Genomic DNA, 12,658 nt, shown 5'->3' on the forward strand with positions numbered 1-12,658 from the left:
GTTAATTTATACAGAGGTTTTCTTGGTTTAAACCAACTTGTCATTACTTCTTCTCAATGAGAGATAATGTGCTTAGGTTTTACAAGTGCTTTAAGTGTGAACTGAAAATATTAACAGTTCTTGCCAATGGGTACACTCTGTTCATATTTTTACATATTTATCAAGAAGTCACAGAGTCTTAAGTTAATAAATGATCATTCCTCACAACATATCTATAAACAGGATCAGGATTAATGAATTTCCTGGCAGCTTTTGGTTTCAGTTAGCCCAAATTCAACTACAGAAGAATCATATCTGTCCAAAAGATTTGGATTGTGCTAATACAGGTCCCAAACAACCACTTCTATCAGTTTAATAAAGCAATTGGTCAGATCCCTAATTTTAAAGTCAGCAGTTCAAGCAAAAAAATTTTTAAAAAAGAAAAAAAAAACCTAAAACAAAAACAACGTTTAAAGTTTCTGTTTTTTTCACTATGGTTTATATCTTTAATCAATTCTCTTACTCTACTTACCTGCCTTTTTAACTACATTCAATGAAATATCATTTATCTTGTCTCTTTATGTATATATATATATTTTTTTTATGTGTTTTCTTTTTTTTTGCAATGAGTTAAAATGTGTTTTATTTTTAGACAACCCACATGACACGTTTTCTCAAAACCAATGCCTCCGCTCCAAATAAATCAACGTTCAAAACAAATGAAGAGCTCGAGATGACATCAGTCCCATCTGTCTAAGTCCTGGTGTTGTGTGGATGAAAAGCAGTGGCCAGCGAGTTATGACCACAGGTGATTGATCCAAAGTAACTGCCAACTTTGTTAACATTTTTCCATCTCTAAACCATCCTTAAAGAAAATCATATATGGGGTTACACCATCCTCACGGTAGTCCAGCAGAGCAACCATGCTACCTGGATTCATGTTTTCACCAGTAAAGAACTGATAGTTTTTGAAATTAGCAAGGCTGTGCTTGATTTGTCCTGCAGCCCCTGTCAAAAGGTTTTACTCTTTCTGGTCTCTGTTCTTCAAGTTTCCCTTTGATTGACTTCATGTAATCTTTGATGTACTTCTTGTAGGCTTCTTTTGTGAAGCTGGTTTCCTGCAAGTGATGGGTCATGACATTATCGACACCAGTGATTACTGTGCTTTCAGTACCTTAGCCCTCGGGGCCTTCAGCAGAGGCATTTCCACCAATGAGCGAGTCATCGATGTTACCCTCTGCCCTACTGACCATCTTCCCCTCCACTTCCAGACACAGCCTGTCCGCGACCTCCCGGATCTTGTAGATGTTGGAGAACATCTCGTCATGGCAAATGAGGTCCCGGTAGATGATCATGATGGCGACTGGAGGGAGGCGACAGCGGAGCTGGCTTAGCAGAAGCCCGGAGCTCAGAGCCGAGCGCAGTGCGGCCAGAGCGGTGCTCTGGGGGAGCGGAGAGAGGGCGGAAAAGGCTGACTCTGTTTCTCCCCGACCTCATATCTCTTACGTGTTTTCTTACAAACTTGCCTGATTTTCCTATTACCTTTCTTATCCTGGACAATTGCAATCAATTCCCAGCATGCTTTTTCATCTTGACTGTCACCTCCTCTCTGAAGTTCTCTCTCAACCTCACATCGGAATCTAACTTCCAATGATATTCCCAAATACCATTTGAGAAATTTTCTCTTGCTGGGCTGGAGTTGTATAACTGTTCATTATTTTTTCTAACCGGACTCTTGAAAAACTAACCTCTTGAAAAATTAATGGAACTTGCAAGGAAAGTATGTTTAATAGCCCACTCTTAATGAAGTATTAGCAGTCTAGCTATCAGATTTTAAAAGCCTTTATATTCTGTCTGCTCTTTAATTGAGAGATATAATATCTGTACCAATAAAAGAAATTTCCTCTGCTACTTGTGTGCTGTTTCATGCAGCTAGTTTGTGCTGATGCCACTCATTCATTCCTATTCAACTCTCTTCATTTCTTAAACTTCCCTCCCTAGTCTGAAGAAGCAAGCACCCAGAAATTTAGCAGGAATTTCAGGATCGGTTCCTGAAGGAATACAATGTTCCCTTAGAGATAGTGTCCCAAGAATTACAAAATGTCTACATAGAGACTCTGCATTCTCAGGACTGGCATTTTGAAACAAAAGATCAGATAAGTTCCTAAAAGTCAAGGAGTTCTGGGTAGGAGCTGAGTATAACTTAGACCAGCAGAATCTCACCAGATGAAAACTTTTCAACTAAGGGAAATGAAAGGCATCTTAAAAGACTCTTTTACACACTTCTAGACTTGAGAAAAAGTGAGGACTAGAAATCTTGTTTGGGTCAGGGTGAAAAGTTCTAGCAGTTAATGAAGGAAGGATAGGAAATGAATTTGCTTATGTCTGAGCAATAATTAAGTTGACTTGTAAAGGATGATTGGAGGTAGATGAGGAGGCAAATCTTAACACTTCAGAGGTACTGAGATCTTGCTGTCTATGTGTTCCTCAAACTCTGTGCTTAGCCCCTGCAATATACAGCCAGTACTACCTAAAACGGGACCCCAACATACTCTGTAGGAGAAGGCACTGGCACCCCACTCCAGTACTCTTGCCTGGAAAATCCCATGGCCGGAGGAGCCTGGCAGACTGCAGTCCATGGGGTCGCTAAGAGTCAGACACGACTGAGCGACTTCACTTTCACTTTTCACTTTCATGCATTGGAAAAGGAAATGGCAACCCACTCCAGTGTTATTGCCTGGAGAATCCCAGGGATCGGGGAGCATGGTGGCTGCTGTCTATGCGGTCGCACAGAGTCGGACACGACTGACGTGACACAGCAGCAGAAGCAACATACTGTTGGATTTTTCGTTTCTATCCATGTTATGGTCCTTATGCTGAGGAGCTCCAATCCTCCAGGTATTTTATCTCATTATTGATGTTTTTCTTCTCTCTTTCCAAAGCCTTGATACTTAGTTGTACCATTCCAGTTATAACTTTCTTGACCACAGTTTGGATTTTCCAGTTTACTGTCTAAACAACAGAACTCAGGGGAATTCTCCTGGGAACTAGCTTTGCTTCAGGAACCCTGGTAATCGAGTCCATAGCTATGTTTCTTTGTTGGTGTTGCTGTTGGTGTTTCTTTCTTTTGATTGTTTTCCTTTCTTAACAGATTGAAATGTTATTGAAATGCAAAAGTTAAGTAAATTGAGGTCCTTATTTGCTAAAATCTATTGACTCCCCACCAGTTTTAAAATCTACAGAAGGCAATAAGAGAGAGATAAGGTAAATTAATTTGTGACAGATCAGGGGTACTAATGTGTTTGCTTCTGACACCAAATCCCCTTTTTTTCTTTTTTTCTTTCCACTATGCTACTCTCTTTTCCCATGCTTATCATGTAGGATCATTAGAATTTGAATTCAAAGACACCTTCATCTAAAATATAATTGTCAACACACATTTTTGTTCCAGGCTATTGCTATACTCCTCAAATTAGTCTTTGTTACATTTCTTACTTAATATAATCTAAATATTTTTGGATTACCCATGTGTCTACCATTTGCTGTGTGCATTCGCCTATTTTCCTCTAGGTTTTCTTCTTCCTTTAAATGTGGGCCTGTGAAAGGTAATTTTATTGACTATAGATATATAAGTTGATAATTATGTCCCATCATCACATTGCAGATATTATTCTGAATTCTTTAAGCCTCTATGATTGCCATTGAAAAGCCATTTACCATTGTGGGTCATGACTCATTTCATTCTGTTTTTTTTTTTTTTTAATTTTCCCTAGACTTTCTCTCTGTTGCATTACTTGTGTTTAGATGTATATCTATCCCTACCAATCTAATACATGTCTCATTTTGCTTCTTCACATTGTGAATGTGAATGCATTTTTTATTATGATATATTATCAGCCACAAACTCTTCAAATATTGCTTTTCCCCAAATTCAAAATATTCTCCAGTAAAAATTTTATTCAGTCTAAGTTGGAATCTCTCATTTAATTGTTGTACATTAAAGAATTCTCAATTTCTTAAGTTTCTTAAACACACTGACATATTTGTATATTTTATGCCTATAAATATAGATACACACATTTTATATTTATCTGTGCTACTGCATTCTGAATTGCTCTCAAGTTTATTTTCTGAGACTATGATTCTTGCTACACAGGTATAATGTGTGGCTTGGCACAACTATTGAGTTGTTATGTTAATCATTCTCCTTTTATAATGTGTTTGTCTTCTCTTGTTTTTTTATATTAGATTTTCTTTTTATCATAGTATATATTTCTTCCATTATATATTTTATAACAGTTTTACTGAGATATAATTCACATACCTTAAATAGTGAAGTGAAAGTGAAGTCACACATACCTTAGCACTCATCTTTTAAAGTGTACAATACTGTACACTTTTACAGTAAATACAGTACATTTACAGTTAGGCAATCATTCTCAATAAGTTTAGAATACTTCTATTACTCCAAAAAGAAACCTTATATTCATTAGCAATAATGCTAGCAAGAAAGAGAAAAGCTAGATAATCTTGCCAAATACCATTTAACCATAAATGTAAGGGTTTATTTCTGGACCCTATTCTGTTCTGTTATCTCTGTCAATATGTTTACCCCTTTGCAGGTACTGCATGGCTTTGATTACTGCCCTTTGATATTGTCTTGAAATTCGGAAATGTAAGTCTTTCAAATTTCAGATTTGTTCTTTTTTTTTTTTTTTTTCCAAGATCTTTTGGCTACTGTAGTTCCATTGCATTTCCATATAAACTTTAGGGAAAGCATGTCTATATCCTCCCAAAAGTTAAGCAGTAATTTGATAGGTATTGGGTAGAAATAAACTTGGGGAGTATTGCTCCCTTGACAATAAATTTAATATTTAAAACTATAAGTATTCTTTGAATCTATAAATAAATGCCATTCCATTTATATACTATTTCCCTCATTTCTTTCAATAATGTTTTTAGTTTTCAGCATATGGGTCTTTCACTTCTGTTAAATTTATTTCCTATTCATATTCTTTAAATACTTTTGGTGCAATGGTAAATGAAATTGTTTTTCTAATTTCATTTTTGTAATTATTCATTGCTAGTGTAGAGAAATACAGCTGAAATTTGATAATGTCCTTGTATCTACTTTGCTCACACATTAGTTTTAATAATTATTTATACATAACTTAGGATTTTCAAAATACCATGTCATCTGCAAATAGATATAGTTTTATTTCTTATCATCAAATTGAATGTCTTTTATTACATTTTGCTGTCCAATTATCCATACCAGAACCCCCTGTGCAATGTTGAAGGAGTAGAAACAGACGACATTGTTATTCCTGATATTAAGGGGGAACCATCATGATTTTGTTGTCTTCTTTTGTGTAATTATCAAAATCAACATCAACACTTTCTTTTTAGTAGTGAATAGTACTCTACTGCCTGGATATACTACAGTTTATTTGCACATTACCTACTTAAGGATATTGTGGTTTCCTCCAAGTTTTGGTAATTATTAGTGAAGCTGCTATAAACATCTATGTGTAGTGTTCTGTGTGTGTGTGTGTGTGTGTGTGTGTGTAAACATACATTTTCAACTTTGAATAAATGCCAAGGCACAAAACTGTCAGAGCATATGGTAAGAATATGTTTAATTTTGTAAGAAACTGCTGAAATGTCTTCCAAAGTGGCTATGCCTGCTTTGTATCCCTACCAACAATGAATGAGTTTCTGTTACTTCACGTCTTCACCAGCATTTGGGATTGGCAGTATTCTGGATTTTAGCCATTTTAATACATGTATATTGATATCCCATTGCTTTAATTTGCAATTCTCTGATGAAATGTGACATACCTTTCATATGCTAATTTGCCATCTGCACATTCTTTTTTCTTCTTAGGAAAATTATTTTTAATCAAAGGATAATTGCTTTAATATTGTGTTGGTTTCTGCCATACATCAACATGAATCAGCCATAGATATATACATGTATCCCCTCCCTCTTGAACCTCCCTTCCCAACTTCCTACCTCATCTCACCTCTCTAGGTTGTCATAGAGAGGACTGAGCTCCCTGAGAGATACATCAAATTTCCAATGGCTATCTATTTTACATATGATAATGTATATGTTTCCTTGCTACTCCCTCCATTTGTCTCACCCTCTCCTTCTTCTTCCATCGTGTCCACAACTCTGCTGTCTGTGTCATGTCTTCATAACTACCTTACGAATGGGTTCACTTTCTTTGTGAGGCATTTTTTGAGGTCTTGAGCTCGTTTTATAATCAGGTGCTCATTTTCTTATTGTTAAATTTTTACAAGTTTTTATGTTTGCTTTTTTATATTAATAATTGTAGATGATAGTGCTTTATCAGATATGTCTTTTGGGAAGATTTTCACACAGTCTGTGGTATCTTCTCCGTCTACTGAAACATTTTTTAACAGAATAAATGTTTATAATTTTAATGAAATCTAGTTTACCAATTATTTCTTCCATGGATTGTATCTTTGTTATTATATCTCAAAAGTCATCACCATAACCAAGGTCATCTAGATTTTCTCTTTTTTATCTTCTTGGAGATCTATATTTTCGTTTTATAATTAGGTCTTGATTCATTTTGAATTAATTTTAGCAAGAGGTGGTAAAGTCTGTGTCTCTGTGAAGATTTTGTTGTTGTTATTCTTGTTTTGTTTTGTGTGCATGTGGCTGTCCAGGTTTTCTAGAATTGTTTGTTGCAAAGATGACCTTTGTTGCATTAAACTGTCTTTGTTCCTTTGTCAAAGATCAATTTACTATGTTTATGTGGACCTACTTCTGGGCTGTCTATTCTCTTTCATTTATTTATTTATTTATTCCTCTAATAATACCACCCTGTCTTCTCAAAAAGACCCTGTTATTCATTTTGACTAGTCCCTATAAAATTTACCAAAAATTTGCTTCTTTAATTAATATTTGTCAACTTTGAAACTGAACAAGAACAAAAATATTCATCTCATGAGTTCATTCCCTTTCTCTTCTATAGAAAGATCAGTTTGCACATGTAACAGGAAAAAAATCTTTCTATTAGTTAAGAAGACAGAGAACAAAACATTTATCCTACAGATCATTTCAATAGTCCTCTTGATATTCTTTTTAATTTGTTGGTCTAATAGGCATTTTATAATTTCCCTAATGATTCTCTTATAAACTCCCATAACACAGAGACTCTTTAATTTTTCTACTCACCAAGCATCGTTTATTATGGTGATCGGAAACATTGCTTCATCTTAGTACTCTCAAATGTTTCCTTCTATTCCTTTTTATAGTATAAGGCATTTGGAATTAAAGTAATTAATATTCTTGAAGTATTAACTCATACCTTCAGGAGACACGTACTATTCTTTGTATCAGCAAGTTTTTTCTACCAAAAAAAAATCATCTTAAAACATTAAACAACAAGCATTTGTAATTTCTAATAATTCTTCAGATGGCCTAGCCAGCTTTTCTGATTTGGGCAAGATTTGATGGTATCGAATTGTCCAAGAAGGCATTCCTTGCATTTATAGAAGTTGTCAGACTGGTTGGTCTAGGCTAAAACAAATAACAGACCCAAGCTAATATTCAAGAGATGGGAAAAAAAAAATCCCATATCTTAATAGAAAGAATAACAAAGTTACATTCTAGCAGAAATGTAAAACAATCAGGAAAGCATGTACATAACCCTACTATGGCAATATTGAGACTCACAGCAAGTCATTTAGAGATAATATAGTTTCAGATATAATAAATCATTCATAGATATAAAATATATATCTATCATCCTGTTAGAATGGAAGGCCTCTCACATGTTATCAATAGTTAATACAAGGCTCAGATTAATGAATTAATAACTAACTGCAATCAAAATTATAAGCTATATTTTTACTACTGTTTCTTACTAAATATGGCTATAACATGCAGTTCCAATGATCTTGTCTGCATTTTAAATGTGAATCAAGCTCTAACCAAATAAAAGTTGAAAATTACATTTTATATTCTTCAATACGTAATATCATCTCATACGATAAATGCCAAGCTAAAAATCTTTTCTTATGTTATACATTATATAAATAACTATAGAATTCCACTTTACTTTCATCACTGTGTTGTTGGTTAAAGCACAAAACTAACATGTATGCAAAAATGTAAAATATCAGAAAACTTGCCTATACTTCAGTCTAGGCAAAAGTATCAGGGACCCCTCTGCAAATCCCTTTTAATTATAGGAAACAAAATGAGGAATGAACCTAACAAATCCCTTATGATTATACAGTGGAAGTAAGAAATAGATTTAAGGGCCTAGATCTGATAGATAGAGTGCCTGATGAACTATGGAATGAGGTTCGTGACATTGTACAGGAGACAGGGATCAAGACCATCCCCATGGAAAAGAAATACAAAAAAGCAAAATGGCTGTCGAGGGAAGCCTTACACATAGCTGTGAAAAGAAGAGAAGCGAAAAGCCAAGGAGAAAAGGAAAGATGTAAGCATCTGAATGCAGAGTTCCAAAGAATAGCAAGAAGAGATAAGAAAGCCTTCTTCAGTGATCAATGCAAAGAAATAGAGGAAAACAACAGAATGGGAAAGACTAGGGATCTCTTCAAGAAAATTAGAGATACCAAGGGAACATTTCATGCAAAGATGGGCTTGATAAAGGACAGAAATGGTCTGGACCTAACAGAAGCAGAAGATATTAAGAAGAGGTGGCAAAAATACACAGAAGAACTGTACAAAAAGGATCTTCACGACCCAGATAATCATGATGGTGTTTTCACTAATCTCCAGCCAGACATCCTGGAATGTGAAGTCAAGTGGGCCTTAGAAAGCATCACTACGAACAAAGCTAGTGGAGGTGATGGAATTCCAGTAGAGCTATTTCAAATCCTGAAAGATGATGCTGTGAAAGTGCTGCACTCAATGTATCAGCAAATTTGGAAAACTCAGCAGTGGCCACAGGACTGGAAAAGGTCAGTTTTCATTCCAATCCCAAAGAAAGGCAATGCCAAAGAATGCTCAAACTACCGCACAATTGCACTCATCTCACACGCTAGTAAAGTCATGCTCAAAATTCTCCAAGTCAGGCTTCAGCAATACGTGAACCATGAACTTCCTGATGTTCAAGCTGGTTTTAGAAAAGTCAGAGGAACCAGAGATCAAATTGCCAACATCTGCTGGATCATGGAAAAAGCAAGAGAGTTCCAGAAAAACATCTATTTCTGCTTTATTGGCAATGCCAAAGCCTTTGACTGTGTGGATCACTATAAACTGTGGAAAATTCTGAAAGAAACGGGCATACCAGACCACTTGACCTGCCTCTTGAGAAATCTGTATGCAGGTCAGGAAGCAACAGTTAGAACTGGACATGAAGCCTTGCACAAGAGCAAGATAACCCAGCATTTTTACTATCTGCCTTGTGCACTGCTTAATTCAGTCTGTGGTACACCCATCAGTTCCGTTCAGTTTAGTTCAGTCACTCAGTCATGTCCGACTTTTTGCGACCCCATGAATCGCAGCATGCCAGGCCTCCCTGTTCATTACCAACTCCCGGAGTTCACTCAGATTCACGTCCAACGAGTCCGTGATGCCATCCAGCCATCTCATCCTCTGTCATCCCCTTTTCCTCCTGCCCCCAATCCCTTCCAGCATCAAAGTCTTTTCCAATGAGTCAACCTCTTCACATGAGGTGGCCAAAGTAATGGAGTTTCAGCTTTAGCATCATTCCTTCCAAAGAAATCCCAGGGCTGATCTCCTTCAGAATGGACTGGTTGGATCTCCTTGCAGTCCAAGGGACTCTCAAGAGTCTTCTCCAACACCACAGTTCAAAGGCATCAGTTCTTCAGTGCTCAGCCATCTTCACAGTCCAACTCTCACATCCATACATGACCACAGGAAAAACCATAGCCTTGACTAGACGGACCTTAGTTGGCAAAGTAATGTCTCTGCTTTTGAATATACTATCTAGGTTGGCCATAACTTTTCTTCCAAGGAGTAAGCATCTTTTAATTTCATGGCTGCAATCACCATCTGCAGTGATTTTGGAGCCCCCCAAATTAAAGTCTGACACTGTTTCCACTGTTTGCCCATCCATTTCCCATGAAGTGATGGGACCAGATGCCATCATCTTAGTTTTCTGAGTGTTGAGCTTTAAGCCAACTTTTCCACTCTCCTCTTTCACTTTCATCAAGAGGCTTTTGAGTTCCTCTTCACTTTCTGCCATAAGGGTGGTGTCATCTGCATATCTGAGGTTATTGATATTTCTCCTGGCAATCTTGATTCCAGCTTGTGTTTCTTCCAGCCTAGCGTTTCTCATGATGTACTCTGCATATAGGTTAAATAAGCAGAGTGACAATATACAGCCTTGACGCACTCCTTTTCCTATTTGGAACCAGTCTGTACAGAATTCTAAAAGGGTCTATGGTACAAAACCACATCAAGGACATGAAGACTGCTTCTAGAGACCCACCAGAGTTCTCTGAATTTCTATGTCTATCAACATAATTAATGGATCTCTCAGATTCTATTTAACCATTTTTTTATTCCTTTCACATTTATTAAGCACCTATTTACTATATGCCAGGCTTTATTCTAGGCAGTTGAGTTTATGGTAGTCAACTAAACAAAGTCTTTTATTTTGAATGCCTTATATTACAGTGGGAAGAAATAAAATAAGTATCACATGTGCATGTATTTTGATAAGTACCATAAAGAAAAAGTAGTCTGAGAAAGGAGGATAGAGTGCTGTGTATTTGTGGCACTGGTGATGAGAGTGGGTGCTTATTTAACACAAGGTGATCAGAAACAAGTTATATGAAAATGTGGCATTTGAGCAGAAACATGAGGTAGTGAAATGATAAACAAGGATAATATTTAAAAGACAACATTAAAAGAGAGAACAACAAGAGTCAATTCCTTGAGTTGTGAACAAGTTTTTGTCTTTTTTTTAACCCACTATCAACTAGATTCTTCTCTCTCTATAAGTACACTTTATATGATCTACTTATTTTAATTACGGCTTCCTCATTAGGTCTATACTTCATAATGAGATAAGACTTTTAGTTTACCCCATTATCCCATTTCTCAATGTGTTCTTTTAGCTTCAACTCCCACTGCTTAACTATGTGACTGCCCATGATTCCCAATTCAAATTATGAAAGGCAAAAATCTCATGAACATAGTTTCTCTGGCTATTTATGATCCTTGCCTAGTTTATAAAGCAGATAGGAGAGTCAAGAGTTGAGTCATGTAATATCAAATATCAAGAATATGCCTAATCAAGAATTACAGATGAGCATTTATCTTTAAAAGTAGCTAAAAACAAGGCATAACTCAAACATTGAGTAACATTACTTGTCTTTGCCTCATATTCAACATCTATTGAATAAGCCAGGAGAAATATCAATGACCTCAGAAATGCAGATGACACCACCCTTAAGGTGGAAAGCAAAAAGAAACTAAAGAGCTTCTTGATGAAAGTGAAAGAGGAGATGAAAAAGCTGGCTTAAAATTCAGCCTTCAAAAAATGAGTATCATGGCATCTGGTCCCATCACTTCATGGTAAATAGATGGGGAAGCAATGGAAATAGTGACAGGCTATTTTCTTGGGCTCCAATATCATTGCAGATGGTGCCTGCAGCCATGAAATTAAAAGACACTTTCTCCTTAGGAGAAAAACTATGAAAAACCTAGACAGCATTTTAAGCAGCAGAGACATTACTTTGGTGACAAAGGTCAATATAGTCAAAACTATGGTTTTTCCAGTAGTAATGTATGGATGTGAGAGTTGGACCATAAAGAAGGCTGAAGGCCAAATAACTGATGCTTTGAACTGTGGTGTTGGAAACATCTCTTCAGAGTCCCTTGGACTGCAAGGAGATCAATCCAGTCAATCCTAAAGGAAATCAATACAATCCTAAAGGAAATAAATCCTGAATAGTCACTAAAAGGACTGATGCTGGAGTTGAAGCTCCACTACTTTGGCCATCTGATGTGAAGAGCTGACTCATTAGAAAAGATCCTGATGCTGGAGAAGATTGAAGGTAGGAAGAGAAGGGGATGACAGAGGATGAGATGATTGGATGGCATCACTGACTAAATGACATACATTTGAGTAAACTCCAGGAGTTGGTGAAGGACTTGGAATCCTAGTGTGCTACAGTCCAGGGGTTGCAAAGAGTGAGACATGACTGAGCAACTGAACAACAACAACTGAATAAGTCTCTGCATTTTCAGATTCTAAAATATTTAATTTAACATTCTCAATGTATCTCATGTTATTAAAGAATAGATGTATCAATATTTAGATTTTTGACCAGTTTCCTCAGATGCTGAAAACTCTAATATAGAGAATTGAACAGTGTCTCCCAACATACATGATCATCTGGAATCTCCAAATATAACCTTATTTTGCAGATGTAAGTTAAAGTTCTTGAGACAAGAGCATGCTGGATTTAGGGTGGGCTCTAAATCAAATTACTGTTTTGCTTATAAGAGAAAGGAAAGGGAGATTTCAAACCACAGACATGAATACACAGAGGGAAAATTATGTGAAGATAGAAGAAGCAACTGGAGTGATGCATTTATAAGCTACACAATGTCACGGATTGCCAGAGTCAGAGGCTAGAAGAGAGGCATGGAATAGCTTCTCCCTCAGAGTCTCAAGAAGGAATCACTGTCAAT

General features: G+C 36.4%; 1 pseudogene; it reads right to left on the reverse strand.

Moving 5' to 3' along the window:
• Positions 606–1,364, reverse strand: LOC102171065 (annotated as a pseudogene).

The sequence above is a fragment of the Capra hircus genome, chromosome 8 (assembly GCF_001704415.2).
Source record: "Capra hircus breed San Clemente chromosome 8, ASM170441v1, whole genome shotgun sequence".
In the NCBI taxonomy this organism is placed as follows: domain Eukaryota; kingdom Metazoa; phylum Chordata; class Mammalia; order Artiodactyla; family Bovidae; genus Capra; species Capra hircus.